This window comes from Cavia porcellus, unplaced genomic scaffold (assembly GCF_034190915.1).
Source record: "Cavia porcellus strain 051 isolate PalLab524CR breed Dunkin Hartley unplaced genomic scaffold, mCavPor4.1 scaffold_31, whole genome shotgun sequence".
NCBI classification, from domain to species: Eukaryota; Metazoa; Chordata; class Mammalia; order Rodentia; family Caviidae; genus Cavia; species Cavia porcellus.
The window spans coordinates 26088849-26104701 of record NW_026947514.1 but is presented as its reverse complement, the minus strand read 5'-3'; the positions used below and the strand labels follow the sequence as shown (position 1 = coordinate 26104701).

Here is a 15853-nt window from a genome sequence, read left to right as displayed (position 1 = left end):
TGACTGTAGGCTCTTCCCCTCGGATCTGAAGCTGCAGGGGAAGTCTGAGAGTAGTCTGTAGACTGTTTAGTTGCTATAAATTCCTAAAAGAAATTGAAGGCATGATTAATCATTCCTAGGTACCCACTTCTCTCTCCTTCCTCCTGTCCTTTGGTGAGTGTCAAAGGATGTGACAATGTCTGGTGGAGTTCATGGAGAGGAAAGCAGTGGCCTGTGGGCTGCAGCTTGGAGAAAGAGGTTATCCTAGGATGAAATATCAAACCATACATCATTGATTTTCCCTCTGGGGGGCCCGGATATCACATCCTTCCATTTCTCTCCAGTCCCTGCCTGCCATCGACAGGGAAGCATTAACAGGGAATAATCAATGGTGCTCCGTCCTGAAAATAAAAGGCTTGTCATGTCTCTCCATTTGGTGGAATGGATGGGGGACCAGGGGTCATGTGGCCACTTCCATCTGTCTCTCGACAGAGCCACTGACTCAGACATGTTTTCCACCCAGAGGGCTGCAGCCCACCGCCAGGTGACCGCAAGCTCTCCATGGGCATCCAGAAAAACAAGACTTCAATTTCTTTGAACTCTTGCATCAGGAGCTTGGCTAACTATCAAACATGGCAGCTTAAGAGTGGCTTTAGTGAACTTTGATTTTTGAATTTCCTCATGGATTGATGTTTCCTAATATGCTCCATGCTGTGCACACAGTTAAAATGAGGCCATGCATTCACTGTTTTACCACAAGCACACAGAAATGCATGATCGACGGGGATGTCAGTCTGTGGTCCGGCCTCACAGCACATCTGGTATGCGAGAATTTGCTGTAACTTTCCTGGTGGCATTAGCACCATTACCTCCTATTGTTGTTTGTCATTTGTTAGGTCAACTCAGACAGTATTTTTCACACTCGACTAAAGTCTACTTTCTGATTGTCCTGGCTGACGCATGCAGAAACCTATTCATATGTTCCTCTTGGATCCATTTCCTCCTTGGTTCCTGCATCTGCACTCTCCCATTCCCAATTCTGAAAGTCCTTTTGATTTACATATTATGTCTGGTCATCCCCCCCAAACCTCTGGCATGGAAGCATGTAAAGATTCTTCTTCTTTCAACACTTTATAGTAGCCTCCTTGCTCCTGCTTAATCCTTCCTCCTTTATTCAGCTCACAGGCAAAAAGCATCTCCTTCTGCTTCCCAAAGCTATGTTCATGTAAGGCTCACTTAGCTGCCTTTGGAAGACATGCTTTGGACTAGTTCTAGTAACAATCTCTTTGCATTTTGATGCCTGCTCTAGACGAAGCTATGCTTTTTTGTCCTACCCTTGTACAATTTGGTTTTATTTGGTCCTGCATGAAGAACCACATAACTACTGTGATTGCAAATTTTTTTCTCCCCTCCCCACGCCTGGGACAGGGTCTGGCTGTTCCAGGCTGGAATTGAATTTACTATGTAATCTAGGCTGGCCTCAAACTCACAGCAGTCCTGTTTCAGCCTCCCAAGTGCTTGGATTATATGTGTGCACCACTGTACCCAGTTGTGCTCTTTTTAAATCAGGTTCTGTATTTAAAAGCATTCACAGATATTCATAGCCTTGCTTAATCTGCAGATTTTGCAAGCATTCTTTTTCCATCTTGGTCTTGATCACTGGCAGAAATGAGAGGGGAGGGCTTTAGATTCATCAAGCCAAGAACTAAAGTGCATTTCTCTCCTTGTTACAGGGCCAGAGCCCACCCCACTAAGTCACTACAAAGCAGAGAGCAAGGAGCACACATTGCCATGGGCAGATAAACTTCAAAAGAGAGGGCAGAGGGCTAGGCAGTGTGTGCTGTTCCTTCTGGAATGAACCAGTCAAGGAACTTAACTCATCTTCCAGCTTATCGGTAAGTCACAGTAAGCATCCTATACTACCTCACCATTCTGAAGCGCTTCCTATTCATTCTCTGCTTCAGTCCTGCCTTACTTGTTTTGTTGGAGGAGAAGCACTTTTCTCCCTGAAGTCCCCCTACCTGTTAACATGGGTTCTAGAAGCAGAGCTGTTTCTAACAGCTTGCCTTGACTGGGCTCCTACAAAAGGGCCCATGAGGTGATCCATTCACCCTATTTCCATCAAAACCCTGATTTTCTTTTCGGTTCTGCCCTCCTCCATTTTTCCTTCATAAACTTTTCAAAATCTTCAAATGCAAGAAGTGGACAGAATCAATAAAACTAAATTTCCTGATTCCTTACTGAGACAACTTGATCTGGGCTGTGCATTGCAACAAGACAGCCTCAACCGGACGGTTCTCTCAGCCAAATGAGTCCTCGCAGCCTCTCCAAGTCCATTCTTCCTATCAGATCTGTTGGTGCTGCAATATTTCCCCAGGAAAGTCCTCTGTTTACCATAAACATATCAGTGTTATAGTCAACTGCTTACCGCAGTATAAGTCCAAGCAAAATGAAATACAGGTTTCGGCAGTATCCAAGCTCTGAGCCCAGCCCACCTCCAGCATCCAGCTTCATAACACAATTTTCCAGCTTTCCTGGCTGGCACCTGCAGCTCCCACTATCTCTGAAGGGACAGCCAGCTTTGTGTCTGACAGAGGAGGGACAGAGGTTAGAAAAACATTTTTCAAAATGCAGATTTGTCATATCCAAAAGTCTAATCATCAAAGCAAAGATAGAAATGATGTCGTGTGTGTGTGTTATAAATGAGCCTGGGCCTTTGTTTTCAAAGTGCTCAGTGGGACCAAGGGCAGGTCTGTTTGAGCCTCCACTTCCTCAACTGTAAGATGGATAGAATAATTTATATCTAGCCCTCTGATCAGAATTGCTGGCCTCTGTGTGGAGCATTGCTATTTTATGGTCATATTTAGTCTCTTAGTGTATTCAACATGTTTGTTGGAAAAAGTAACAAGAATTGGTATGAAAATACTTAGTGAAATATAATGTCTGATTTCCAGGCTGTATTTTGTTTTTGTTGTTATAAAAGCACTAACCCTCATCTTTCAAAATCTGTGATTCTCCTGGTTGCCTCCAAGATCCCTAACAACAATTTAGCAATCCCATTTTCAAGGGTTATCAGCATCCTAGAAGGAAATTCATAGAGGTAAGTGACTTTAATTCATTAGCTAGCAAGAGGAAAGGGGGCACTTTTTGTAATCTCTTTACTTGGAGCTTTAATTCCCTCTTATCAACATTGCTGTTACCCATTTCATGGTAAAAGATTTTATTTGCCAGTAAAGAAGAAAGCAAATTAAGGATGTAGAGGTTCTGCCTTCTTTCTGATAAAAATCACTCCTATTCCCAAACAGTGGCCTGTATCATCTTTTTTCTATTTGCTCTCAATTTAACTTTAAAAAGCCATTTCTGGTACCTAGGCTCTTTTTGCAAGTTTCAACTTATTACTACCTTCAAGTTTCTGATATTTTTAAGCTAATAACTATCTTTTTTATAAAAGTATGTGTTACCCTTCTGTCACTATAGTGATTACCTGACTTAAACTTATAAAGAGGGAAAAAAGGAAGAAAAGAAGAAAAGATGGATGGAAGAATGGATAGGAGGGAAAGAGGGAGGGAGGGAGAAACAGGAGACTGAGGTCCAAGAATCTCCTCCAGGGCATACCCTGTCCCACTGACTTGAGACCTCCCACCCGGCTCTGCCTCTGAATTTCCATCACTTCCCAATAACCTCAAGCTGGGAACTAAGACTTTAGCACACCGTTGGCCTCATATTATAGCCAAGTTTTCACATTCCACCCTACCAAAGTCTAATTAACTAAAGCCCACGATAATAGAGGCAATGCACAAGATAGCGTTTTGAGCATGCTATTCATTTTAGGCCCCTTTGCCTTACTTAAGAAATGAAGAATCTGTTGTTGGTATTTTTTTTAAATCATCAAAGTTCCTATGTTAATCAGCTTTCTGAACTGTGACAAAATATCTAATATAAACAATTGATAGGAGAAAAGGCTTATTTGGGGTCCTGGTTTCAGAGGCTTTAATCCGTATCACTCATCTCTGTGGCTGGGGCCGATGGCATGAGCAGTACATTGTGAGGAGATCCAGGCTGCAGAAGGACCTTTCACTCCATGGTGGCTGGGAAACAGAGGAAAGGGCTGGGGTCCCAATATCCCTCTCAAGGGCACACTGTCAGCGACTTAAATTCTCCTACTAGGCCCATCTCTGGAAGAGTTCACCACTCCAGTACCACCATGGGCCTGGGGACCAAGACTTTAACACATGGGCCTTCAGGGACTCTTTCGTACCCAAGCTATAGCAATGACCAGAAAAGTATTTCCCAGGCCAAAGCCCCAAACAGACTGTAATCAAGAAGCTGTACTGTACAGCCATTCCTGACACTGTTTTTAGAACTTCGCAGGCCCCTGGTTTTGCATTCTTTTCCTTTCCATTCTCTATATTTGTTTTACTGCTCTTTTAAATCATCTTGTCAAGCCTGGTATAGTACACACATCTGTAATCCCAGCACTTGGGAGGCTGAGGCAGAAGGGTCACCACCAGTCTGAGGCTAGCCTGGACTACATAGTGAGTTCAAGTTCAGCCTGAACTACATAATGAGACGCTGTCTCAAAAATAAATAAATAATAGTTCTTCCCAGAGCTTCTTTTGCAGCTGCTGAGATTTTTCTTACGGTTCATCTTCCCTTCTTTTCTTTTGGTGACATCTTTAGCTATATGGACAAATTTGAGCTTTTGAGGACTCCCAGTTATTTTGGTTTGAGGTAGTTGGTTCCCCAAAAGCTCATATACTGGGAGACTGGTCTCCAGTATAACAGTATTGATGGATGGTGGGATCCTTGAGAGGTGGGGCCTGCTGGGAGGTCATGTTAGCTACTTCCTCGTTGCTGCAACAATGTACCCAACATATACAAGTTAAAAGGGGAAAGATTTATTTTAGCTCACAGTTTGTAGAGGTTTCAGTCCATTGTTGGCTGGCTCCACACAAGGCAGCATATCTGCATGAGAGAGGGACATGGCAGAGGAGAAACTGTCCATGGCAGGGCAGGCAGAACCAAGTAGTGAGCCTTCCTTTCCTTTTTGATTCCTTTCAGGCTACCTGCCTATTGAGTGGTGCCACCTACACCCAGCATGGGCCTTCATATTATCTATATCCAGGTCCATGCTAAACCAATCAGTGAACCAATCCAGCTATTGCATCCTTAGTCCAGTATCACACACCCATGATCCATCCACCTCCCCAAAGCCCTGACTATGAGCACATGAGGTTTTGGGGAGACATCTAGATATAAACTATAAAGAGCTCATTAGATCATGAGGATGTTGTCCTGAAAAGGGGTTGACACTCATCTACAGAGAGTAGATTAGTTTTTGACTAGACTGATGACCATGAAAGCAGGTTGTTACAAAGCTGGTTCATCTTTCTCAGTGCTTTTTCTCTTGCCCCTGACCTCTGTGCTTTGGATGCGCTCCACCAGGTGATGCATTCTGCCCCAAGGCCCTAAGTCAAAGCCAGTACTAGCACCATGCTTTTGCACCTCTAGAACTACAAGCTAAATAGATCTCTTTTTTTATAAAGTACCCATCTCAAAGCAGCCAGCCCAGCCCCTGTGTGCACACAGGCTACCATTGGAATGCTCCCATGAGTAACCAGCACAGGTGGGGAGAAGCAGCCAGCCCAGTCTCTGCATGCAGGCAGGCTGCCATCGGGACTCTTCTTCCAGTAGCCAGTGCAAGCCAGGAGAACCAGCCATCCATGCCTTGGAGAAGCCACAAGTGTTTGGAGAACCCTGCCTGACACCCCACTGCCTATGGGTAACCTGGGTAAGGAGAAACCCAGGTGTGGGACCCATCTCTCTACACTGTGAACAGGTAGCCAATATGTGAAGCACCCGGGACCCTAAAACATCCTTATCCAGAGGAACCCAAAAAATGTCAAGACAAAGGAGCAAAAGGCAATCTCTGGCCTCCATTCAAATAGAACAAGTCCAGGAGGCCTGGACATGAAAGAAAGTAGAAGCCTCACACCTGAAATTTTTGGGATGATAGCAACTGAACCAAAGAAACTACTTCATGAGGCTGTAAAAGAGATCAGAAACAGTATCTCAAATAAAAGAACAAATGACAAACATAATAAAAGACTTGCTGAGAATATCTTAACAAGACATAGATTTCAAAAATAGAGGAGCTTAGGAGAATGAGGGAAACCTTGAACAAACAATATACAGAAGAATTAGAATGCATGAAACAGATTCAAAGAGATATCCAGGAAATGTAAAACTCCATTGAAAGCTGGAAAAACCACTTGAAAGAAACTGAAGATAGACTTTCAGACCTTGAAGACAGGATGGCAACTAGTTATTATGAAAGGAAAGATCTCTTAAAAATAACAAGGAACCAGGAAATAACAATTCAACAGCTATAAGATGATGCAAAGAAAAATAATTTAAGAATGATAGGTGTCAGCAAAAAAAGTAGGAGTCAACACAAATGACATAAAGAGATTATTTACAGAAGTAATAACAGAAAACTTCCCAAGCATAGGAAAAGGAGCTGACATACAGATACATGAGGCATATAGAACTCCAATTAGCCATAATCAAAATAAATCTATACCCAAACATATAATAATTAAGATCCAGAAATTCAGCACAAGAACAGAATATTAAAGGCTGTTAGAGAAAAGAAACAGATCACCTATAAAGGAAAACCCATCAGAATCATGGCAGACTTTCAACACAAACCATAAAGTCAAGAAGAGTTTAGAGTAGTGTTTCAAATCCTGAAAGCAAACCCCTTCTAACTCAGATTGATGTACCCTGAAAAACTATCTTTCAAAATTAATGGAGACATAAGATACTTCCATGACAAAGAACAACTGAAGGGATTCATGACCACCAAATCAACTCTACAAAAAGTACTGAAATATATTCTAGAAAGAGGTAAAAAGGACCCCGGTCCCAGGAATAGCAGCAGAGTTGAATCGCTGAGTGGGACAGACAGTTGAATGGAGTGGCAAAGCAGGGAGCTAATGGCAGGAAAAAAGCATGGCAGAGATGAACCAGTGCATGTTGGCCATAACCACTAATGCAGATGGCCTCAACTCACCAATAAAAAGAAATACAGGCAGAGTGGATCAACAAACAAGATCCATCAATATGCAGTATGCAAGACACACATTAACTTGAAAGGAAAGTCAAAGATTCAAAGTCAAAGGACAGAAAACAATGCTCCCTCTGACAGAGAACCAGAAAAAAGCAAAGTAGCTTGCCTATCAACTGCAGACCAGATAAGAAAGATACAGCATTTTTTTTTTTTTCCGGTACCAGAGATGGAACTCATGACCGCACATTTGCAAGGCAGGTGCTTATGCCGCTGAGCTAAATCCCTAGCCCCCAAGACACAGCATTTTTATACAAGGGAAAGTTACTCAGCTCTAAAGAAAGATAATCATGAGGCTCTTGCAGGTAAATGGATGTAATTTGTGATCGTGCTCTTGGTGAAATGGTTTGGACTCACATAGGTGAACATCATGGTGTCTCGCTAGTATAAAAAAACTGAAGGAGTTAGTGGGATGCAAAATGTACAGTAGATACTGTGAAAGTAAAGGAAGAGGAAATGTCCACAAAGGGAAAGTAGTAGCCGATATTAGTTCTCTATTATTTTGTTTTAAAGTTCTGTATAATTTTCACTGTTTTGTTTTGGTTGGTTTTATTCTATTTGATTTGGTTTGATTTCATTATATCTGATGGCATGGGCAGCTATTTCAAAGACAACAAGATGTATTATGGTAGCTATTGTTGATTTCCTATTATTTTGTCTTGAAGTCCTCTACCACTTTCATTGCTTTATTTTGATTTGTTTTATTTTGCTCTGTTTTATTTGATTTTGTTAGGTCTGATGATATGGGCAGCTATTTTGAAAAGAACAAGAGGCATTATGGTAGCCATTGTTGATTTCCTGTTAGCTTGTTGATCCTGTATCCTCATCCTGTTTTGTTTTGATTGGTTTTCTTCTGTTTTATTTTATTTTTGATACCAGGGATCAAACTGCTGACTTCACGCTTGCCAGCCAGGTGCTTATGCCATTGAGCTAAATCCCTAGCCTTTTTGGTCTGATTTGAACATGTCTGATTGTAAGGACAGCTGTTTTGATGGTAGCAAGAGACATTATGGCAGCCATTGTTCCACTGTTGATTTTGTATTTTCTTATTCTGAAGTCCTGTATTGCTTTCACTGCTTTGTTTTGATTAGGTTTATTCTGTTTTATTTTGTTTGGTTTTATTAAAAATTTTTAAAAGTACTCAGTTTCAGGTATTTTGCAATATCAATGCAAAGCAAAGTAAGATATCAGTCATGAGACACTTTTATTATGCTATAGAATTATTCCTAATGTGGGTAAAATTAGAAACTAAACATTCTGATTATCAAAGTAAGTTATACATGTCAGCATATCGTAGACCATTTGAAATTTTTAGAGAAAGTAAAAAATACAAAAATAAAATAACCATATTACTACCTCAAAACAGCTACTCCTTGGCATTTTGATATAGTTCATCTGGAAATTATTCTACATATATGTAAAAATCTACATGTAAGTAGAAATTATACACTAAGTATTTTATGTTTTACTATGATATACAACTTTTCCCATTATTTAAAAGAATTTAATATAAATTCTATCTATCTATCTATCTACTTTTATTTCTGGAAGTAGAACCTAGAGCCTCATGTACTTAAGACAAACTCCATTCATAATCCTTATCAGTACTATGTTTAGTAGTACTATGCATAGTAATATGCATAATACTGAGTATAAGAAGCACATAATGCTCTTATTATAGAATATTGAAGGTGCTCTTGGGCCTTTTATGAATAGCTCAATGCAAGATTAGAGGGAGCACAATGCATGAGACCACTCTCACCTGGGACACCAGCTATGAGGAGCAGTCCCCAAAACTTCCCTCACCTGTGACACCAATTGCAAGTCCGATGGGCTTCCAAAGAGCACCCTGAGGTTTGGTAATTCACTAGAGAGACTCTTAGAACTTACTGGCAGCTGTTACACTCAATGGTATGGCTGATTATTATCAAAGGACATGGATTAAAATCCAAGGGAAAAGATGCATGGGCAGAATTCAGGCAAGTTCAGACATGGAGCCTCCAGCAGACCTTTGTTTCCTGACTGGCATGTCACATTCCACACAGAGTACTGCCCACAAGGAAGCTCACTTGAGTCGTGATGTTCAGAGTTTTTCCTTGGCCTCTAGGATTGCCCATCCATCTGGGTATTTCTAGTCTTTAGCCCCTCTAGGGGCAGAGCAGACACATGACCCAAAATTCTGATCAGTGTAACTGCATGTATGCTTAAGTGTGCAGGATAGATAACCATGCTACTAATTCTCTGTTAGTTCACCAAAAAGAATAGTGCTGTCATTGTTTGATTGTCCATTCATTTTTTATGCTTTACTTTTGTAATTAAAATTAAACAAAGCTACTAAACAAAATATTGAGCAACTACTTCTAACATAACAACGTATAATATATTAACTAGTGTTGATTATTTACTGTTTTTTAAAAATATTGTATTATTTCTACCCTTTTTTGTGTTTTTCATAAAAAATTAACACTTAAATTTCCTAGTGGTCCAAGCCCCAGGTACACAATGACTGTCTTGTTAGGTAGACGTCCAAAGGCCTAAAGATCACTTTCCTGTTGCTTAGGGCAAAGATCACCCTGAAATTTGGGTAAGATGAATTCTTTACTATGATCCTGTAATGGAGATCTTTATGCAAAAACATTGTCCATTTTTAGGGTTATTTTCAAGGGTGAAATTTCCTAGGAATGAAATTATTATACCAAAACATATAAAAACTGTTATGACTCTTGGTATTTATCACCAAAGCGCTTCCAAAGGAATGCACCAACATCTTTTCCTCTCCTTCCACCCACAACCAGCAACCTATCAGAGGGTTCTGTCAGTGTTCTGTCTTACCCGCAGTACAATGGGCATGGTCATATAATTTTTTTGTGGGAAATTGAATAGATACAATAGTTTTCATTTGCATTTCTGATTACTAATGAGGGCTAATATTTCCCTATGTTTTAAAGGTTTTATGATACAGACTTTTGAATAATTCCCAAAGTTGACAAAATACCTTACTGAATTCCCACACATAGCCAATTTCTAGCTCCGCAGTTCAGCCCAGAGTCCTCCAGCCTCCACGGCCCATCTTCTCTCAGTTCCTTTGTTCTCTAAAGAATCCCATCTTCACTCTTTCTAAAAGACAAGAACTCTATCAAAAGTCCACAATATAATTATCATATTTTAATAATTAAAAATAAATCCTTAGTATCATCATATATCTGGTTGATATTTAAATTCCAATTATTTCATACTTATCAGAGTTTTTTTGAACATAAAAAGGTAAGATCTAAAATCTTTTTTAAAATTTGTTTTTTAGTTTTGAGGTCCAGATCTTGAGATTTATAAATCATGTTTTTTAGTTTACCATATATCCTTTAACCCTTTAATCTGTGGTTGTTCTCTTTCTCTGGCAAAGAAGATAGAATGTCACACCCATGATCAGTATCTATGAGTCCAACTCACTGGTGGCCTCACTCTCTTACTGTTGTTGGATTTGAAAGAGAAGGTGCCAGGAAGGAAGTGCTCTCGTTGGAAAAGCCCATGTGGTCAGAAGGCCCTCCAGGGCTGCAGGTAGACTCCAAGAAGACACTGAAATCCTCAGCCTAGCAACTACAAGGAAATACTTTTCAAGAGGCAGCCTAGAACGAGATCTTTCTTCATCAGAACCTCTGATGAGATTGCAGCTGCAGTAGACTGCTGGATAGCAGGCTGGGGAGGCCCTGAAGCAGAGAAGCCAGCCAAGCTGTGTGCAGATGTGTGTCCTGCAGAAACAGAAATACTAGGTGTATGTTGTCTAAAGCTGCTAGATTTGTGGTCGTAAAGCAGGCTAGAAAATGAATACAGTAAATATTTCCTAAGCCTGTGCTCCATTGATTGCAAGAATAAATTGATAGGATTATATCCAAAAGATGAGAAGTATAAAACAAAAGAGGCCTTTATTCTGAGAACATGGAGAGAGAAAACCAACACCCCCCACCCACCCCACTCCCCCCCCACCTCACCCCCCACCGCTAGAGTCCGGCTTTCTCTCTGGCAGACATGTGCCGTGGGGGGGGGTATATAAGTAGCCTAAGCTTAGGGTAGTGCCCTAAGGCCATTAGAGATGCACAGGTATCTCTCTGGTACATGTTTGGCGCCAGGGGCAGATTCCTAAGGATGGGGGGAGATAGAGTCACAGGTAAATCCCTAGGAGCGGGGGAGATAGGAGCTCCCTGGTTTGGGTTGAGGCTTTTCTGGCTACAGAGTCCTGTCTGGGCCAAAACCCTTTCATAAATAAGACTAGTTAAAAACTAGTTAGATTCTGCTTTTAGCTGTGTCTTCCAACAGATAGTTGAACTGTGCCACCTCTTGCTTCTGAGCTGGTTTGATGACCCACATTAGAACTGATTGAATTAGCCAGGCTCCTTCCAGTCAGGCTGAATGTGGAATAAAGCAATAGCCGGCACCTCCACCTGCTTCTCCAATGCGCTCCTCTGTTTGCTGCCACTGAGCTTTGACAGTTTCCAGAGAGGTGAGCACCTTCATGAGAGCACCTATCCAAGGATGTGGACCTTTTCAGTAGACCTGGAAGTCTCTTTTTAACACTGTGCATATGATCTTTGGGGTCGCTCTGCACTGTCTTCACCCTGTGAACATTCCTGTCTGTGGGGTAATTTACCTTCTATACATGAAGTTTCCCCAGTCTGACTCCTGTATGATTGTAAATTGCTTCCAACAAAAATAGTTGGAACAGAAGTGTCCAGCCTTGAGCTGACCCTGGCAGTCACAGTACAGACCAAGCCACCCTGGGAGGCCTCCTGGCTCTGGCATCCTGCAAGAACATTGCTTATCTTTGTTCCTGAGGCCCAGGGCTTCCCAAACCCTCTCCACTTTCCCTAGCCTCGCCTAGGAATTTGCAAACAATCATTGTCAGAATATACCATTTAATCTGTTTTCATTTTTTAGTGTAAAAAGAGGAGGTAAAGACTAGCAGTGAGACTGTCAATGAATAATGAAAGAATTCCTCACAGCTGTTCAGGGATATATATTTTTTCTGCAGTAGAGCGAGACGGATTCCCATCACAGCTCAGGACATGTTTCGTGAAGCCCCTCATCTGTCATGCTCTGAGGGGGAAGGAGACGCTGAAGTGTCATTATGGATGTAACTGGGCTCAGAAGTAACTGGTCAAGGTTGACACCGCAGTCCTCAACTAGCTGTTTGTGGAAATTTTCCTGGGTGGCTGGATGCCCTGCCAGCTCATGAGCGGGTACTCCAAACAGTCCAGTTCCTTTCTGATCTGACAACCCTGAGGCTGAAGTAAGCCCTGTTCACAGTAGCACCCCAAGGAAAATATACTTTTACCTGTTCCAAACCAGATGAACTGGAAATCAGAGCAAGCATTTTTCTCAGTTTTCGCAATCTGCCTGAACCTAGGCACTTTGAATTAGCTATATTTTCCTGTCCTGATGACCCTGTCCCAATTGTCCAGAACTCTAAGCAGAGCAGAGTCAGGGTGGCCTCTTCCTAGGCTGAAGCACGGCAGGGAGGCATGTTTGGTCCTAGGATGCCTGCACCAGGCTTGCCAACCCCACGTGGATACTGACACAGTCCCAAAGTTAGAGGAACAGAAATCAGCCCATCTCAAAAAGGCCAGATGGCTAAGCTGTAGGGTTTGTTTTCTCTCTACTCCTTCCCCAAATCTCAGAAACAATCTGTGCTACGAGCTTTTCAGCCACTAATAGATATGCACCCCCTTCTCTAGGCCAGAGACAGAGCAGCCTGATATGCTCAGGGCCTCATGGGAGGCTCTGGGAGGGACCCTCTACCCCACTTGACAAAAGGACTTTTTGACTTTTCTTTTTTCTTTGACTGCTGGAGATTGAGTCCTTGGTATCCACATGAGACAAGTGCTCTATCACTGAGCTACACACCCATCTGTTTTAATTTTGAGAAGGAGCCTCACCAAGTTGCCCAGGCTGGCCTCAAATTTACCATCCACCTGCCTCAGCTTTCCAAGTAGTGAGATTATAGGTTTTCTCCCAGATTCTCAGTTTGGGGAAAGAATCACCCCCCACCCTTTTAATGTATCAACATCCTCAGCCTTATCCTTAAAAGGATTTGTCTGACAAAAATATAAGCAGAATAGCAAGGTAGCCAGAGAAGAAAATCAGGCAGGAGAAATAAAGGCAAGAAACATCAGACAAAGCCACATGAAGCTCTTAGACCAAAGGCTGATTGATGTGCCCTTGCTAATTTTGTTCTAAGTTTTCTGGAAGAAGGGAATATAATCAACAATTCCCTTCACAGTGTCCATGAGATAAAAGCAAACTAGTTGTTTGGGAGAAAGTTCTGAAGGACCAAACACATCTCTGTTAAGATGTTTGTTCTTTTAAAGATGTGAAAAACACTCTCAGTAACAATGAGTTTTATGGGGCATAAAATTATTTTAAAATTTTAACTTTCTTATTAAGTCTACTGTGAAAATCACTGGTGTCTGAATTCCGTGGTTATCTTTAGAAAGAACTGATGTCTAGTAAACCCAGTTTCAGACTACACTGCTTTCAAATAGTTTTTTTTCCTCTCTTCTTTTTCCTTTTCCTCTTCTCCTCATCCTTCTTGTTAACAGACATTTTCTTCTCTCTGGAGCAAGGGAACCCGGGCTCTGGTGCTGGCTCTGTGAGCAGCTGTCTGTGTTACCATGCACTCGGTGTCCCTGTTTCTCAGTGTGACTTCTTTGGTGGTTAGTTTTGCATGAACAAGAATAAATGCAATGTGCAGCCCAGCTACTTTACCAAGCTATTATTATGTGACGTACAGTGAGCTGGGGGAAGACTTTCCTAAAGCACTGGTTCTCAAGCTTGGACACATAGCAGAATTTCTTTAATAAGCCAATAAAATGCAGATTTCTGTGTAGATTTGGGGTAGGTCTTAGAGACCATTTCTAACAAGTGCGTAGGTGGTGCCAGTGCTGTTGGTCTGGGGAATCACACTTGAGAACAACTGCTTAAAAAAATGTCCTTTAATTTTCCACTAACCCATCTTTGGTTGGATTAGTGTGGCCCACTTGAGAATTTCCATCTTATGTCTTCATTCTGAGCCAGTAAAAAAAATAGCTTTTGCCTTTTGGGTTTATTCTGAACCCAAACTAGAAGTCTGTCTGGGCAAGGTTTAAAGCAACTCACATTGGAGTCCCAAGGAAGCAAATATTTAGGTTTGTGGTTGTGCACATTCAGTACTGACCAGTACTGCATTGTCTCCCAGCTCACACTTGGGACAAACACTAAGGGTTGAGATCAGTAAGGCATTGCCTCTCAGAAAATGGTCTGAAAATTTGAGAGAAACACTGTCTAAGTGTAGCAAATACAGGCATGTTATTGTAGACCGGCCAAAGAGTTAATTTGCTGGATCAAACCTTTCCCAACCCTGTCATCTAAAGCATAAAGTTCTTGCTTGAAAGCATTCATTTGGGACAGAGCCACTGCCACCTACCAAAGAAGGCTTAAGGATGACAAGGAACAAGTAAAGATAAAAAGTTCAATGCTGCATAGTACACATTCCCAGGACTGCTCGGCCACCTCACTGTTTTGACTTCTGGGGCCCAACTGCAGGGATAAGGTAAGTCAAGAGCAGGGAATCAGGACACCTGCTTGAAAGTATATCCACAAATTCTTCAGTTCCCTCCCTTTCATAGATAGAGCTTAATTCTTATCCCTTCAGTATATTCTTTACCTTGTGATTCTCTGGTAATGAACAAAATATAGTAGATGTAATATTTTACCTAAACCCGAGCGCTTCTGCAGGGAAGTTTGACAGGCTTTGTGTTTTCCCCCTTCCCGGCTTCCTAGGATCACTCACTCTGGGAGACACTGGTCACCACCTTGTGAGGATGCTCAAGAATCTCCCTGGAGAGATGGTAGTGGGAAGCTGCAGGCTGTGAGTGTCAACTGTCCTGTGAGTGATGCCCTTCCAGCGTGGACTCTCCAGCTCTAGTCACACCTTCGATCTTAGGAAATATATTGACTTTGATATTGTCATGGTTTATGTCTGTGGCCCCCAGGCCTCATGAGTTTGCATTGTGCATTTGTGATTGGTTCATTGTTTAATGCTTGGGTTGATGGTGTCAGGGCTCCACCCACATAGGGGTGGAGCCAGGATGTGATGTAATGGCAGGAAGAAGGTGTGTCTTGCACTTTGCTGGTTCCTGCTTGCTGTTTGTAGCCGCCATGAACTGCGGCCCAGCCATGCCCGCCTGTCTTGGAGCCAACTAAGTGTGGACTGAAATCTCCAAAAACTGTAAGAAAGAAATAAACCTTTCCTTTCCCAACTTTGGGCTTCAGATATTTTGTCTCAGCGACGAGTAAAAGTAACTAAGACAGACATCATGAAAAATTATGAGACTGAGTTGCCAGGTAAGCCACTGCCAAATTCATCAACTAGAGAAACTGTGAGATAATAAAAGTTTGTTGTATAAGTTTAGGGGTAACTGGTCACACAATAATAGAAAACCACTTTACTACTGCCAAGACTCTGACCATGAGACATTTCTTTCTAAGAAACTTTTGGTGATATTTTCTTACCTCAATAAAAGTGCTCACTTCTCAGTTAGGTGACTACAAACTTCCCACATCATCTCCCACAACTTCCCTAAACAGATCTAATGACTATTTTCTGTACCTTAAACACCCCTCAGACTTTCACATCTCGTCCACCAGTTTGAAATTGTTTCCCTGGCAACAGCTCCCAGATCTACCTTTTAAAATCCTTGTATCCTCTAGTCCCAA

The 15853-nt window shown here is 41.8% G+C and overlaps 1 long non-coding RNA gene across 1 annotated transcript; it reads left to right on the top strand.

Annotated features, from left to right (window-relative positions):
- Positions 1–1283: 1283 nt before the first annotated feature.
- LOC134474147 (uncharacterized) lies at positions 1284–15396 on the top strand. The gene is made up of 2 exons (XR_010044792.1): positions 1284–1874; positions 14918–15396. It is a non-coding gene; the product is annotated as an uncharacterized LOC134474147 (long non-coding RNA).
- Positions 15397–15853: the final 457 nt, after the last annotated feature.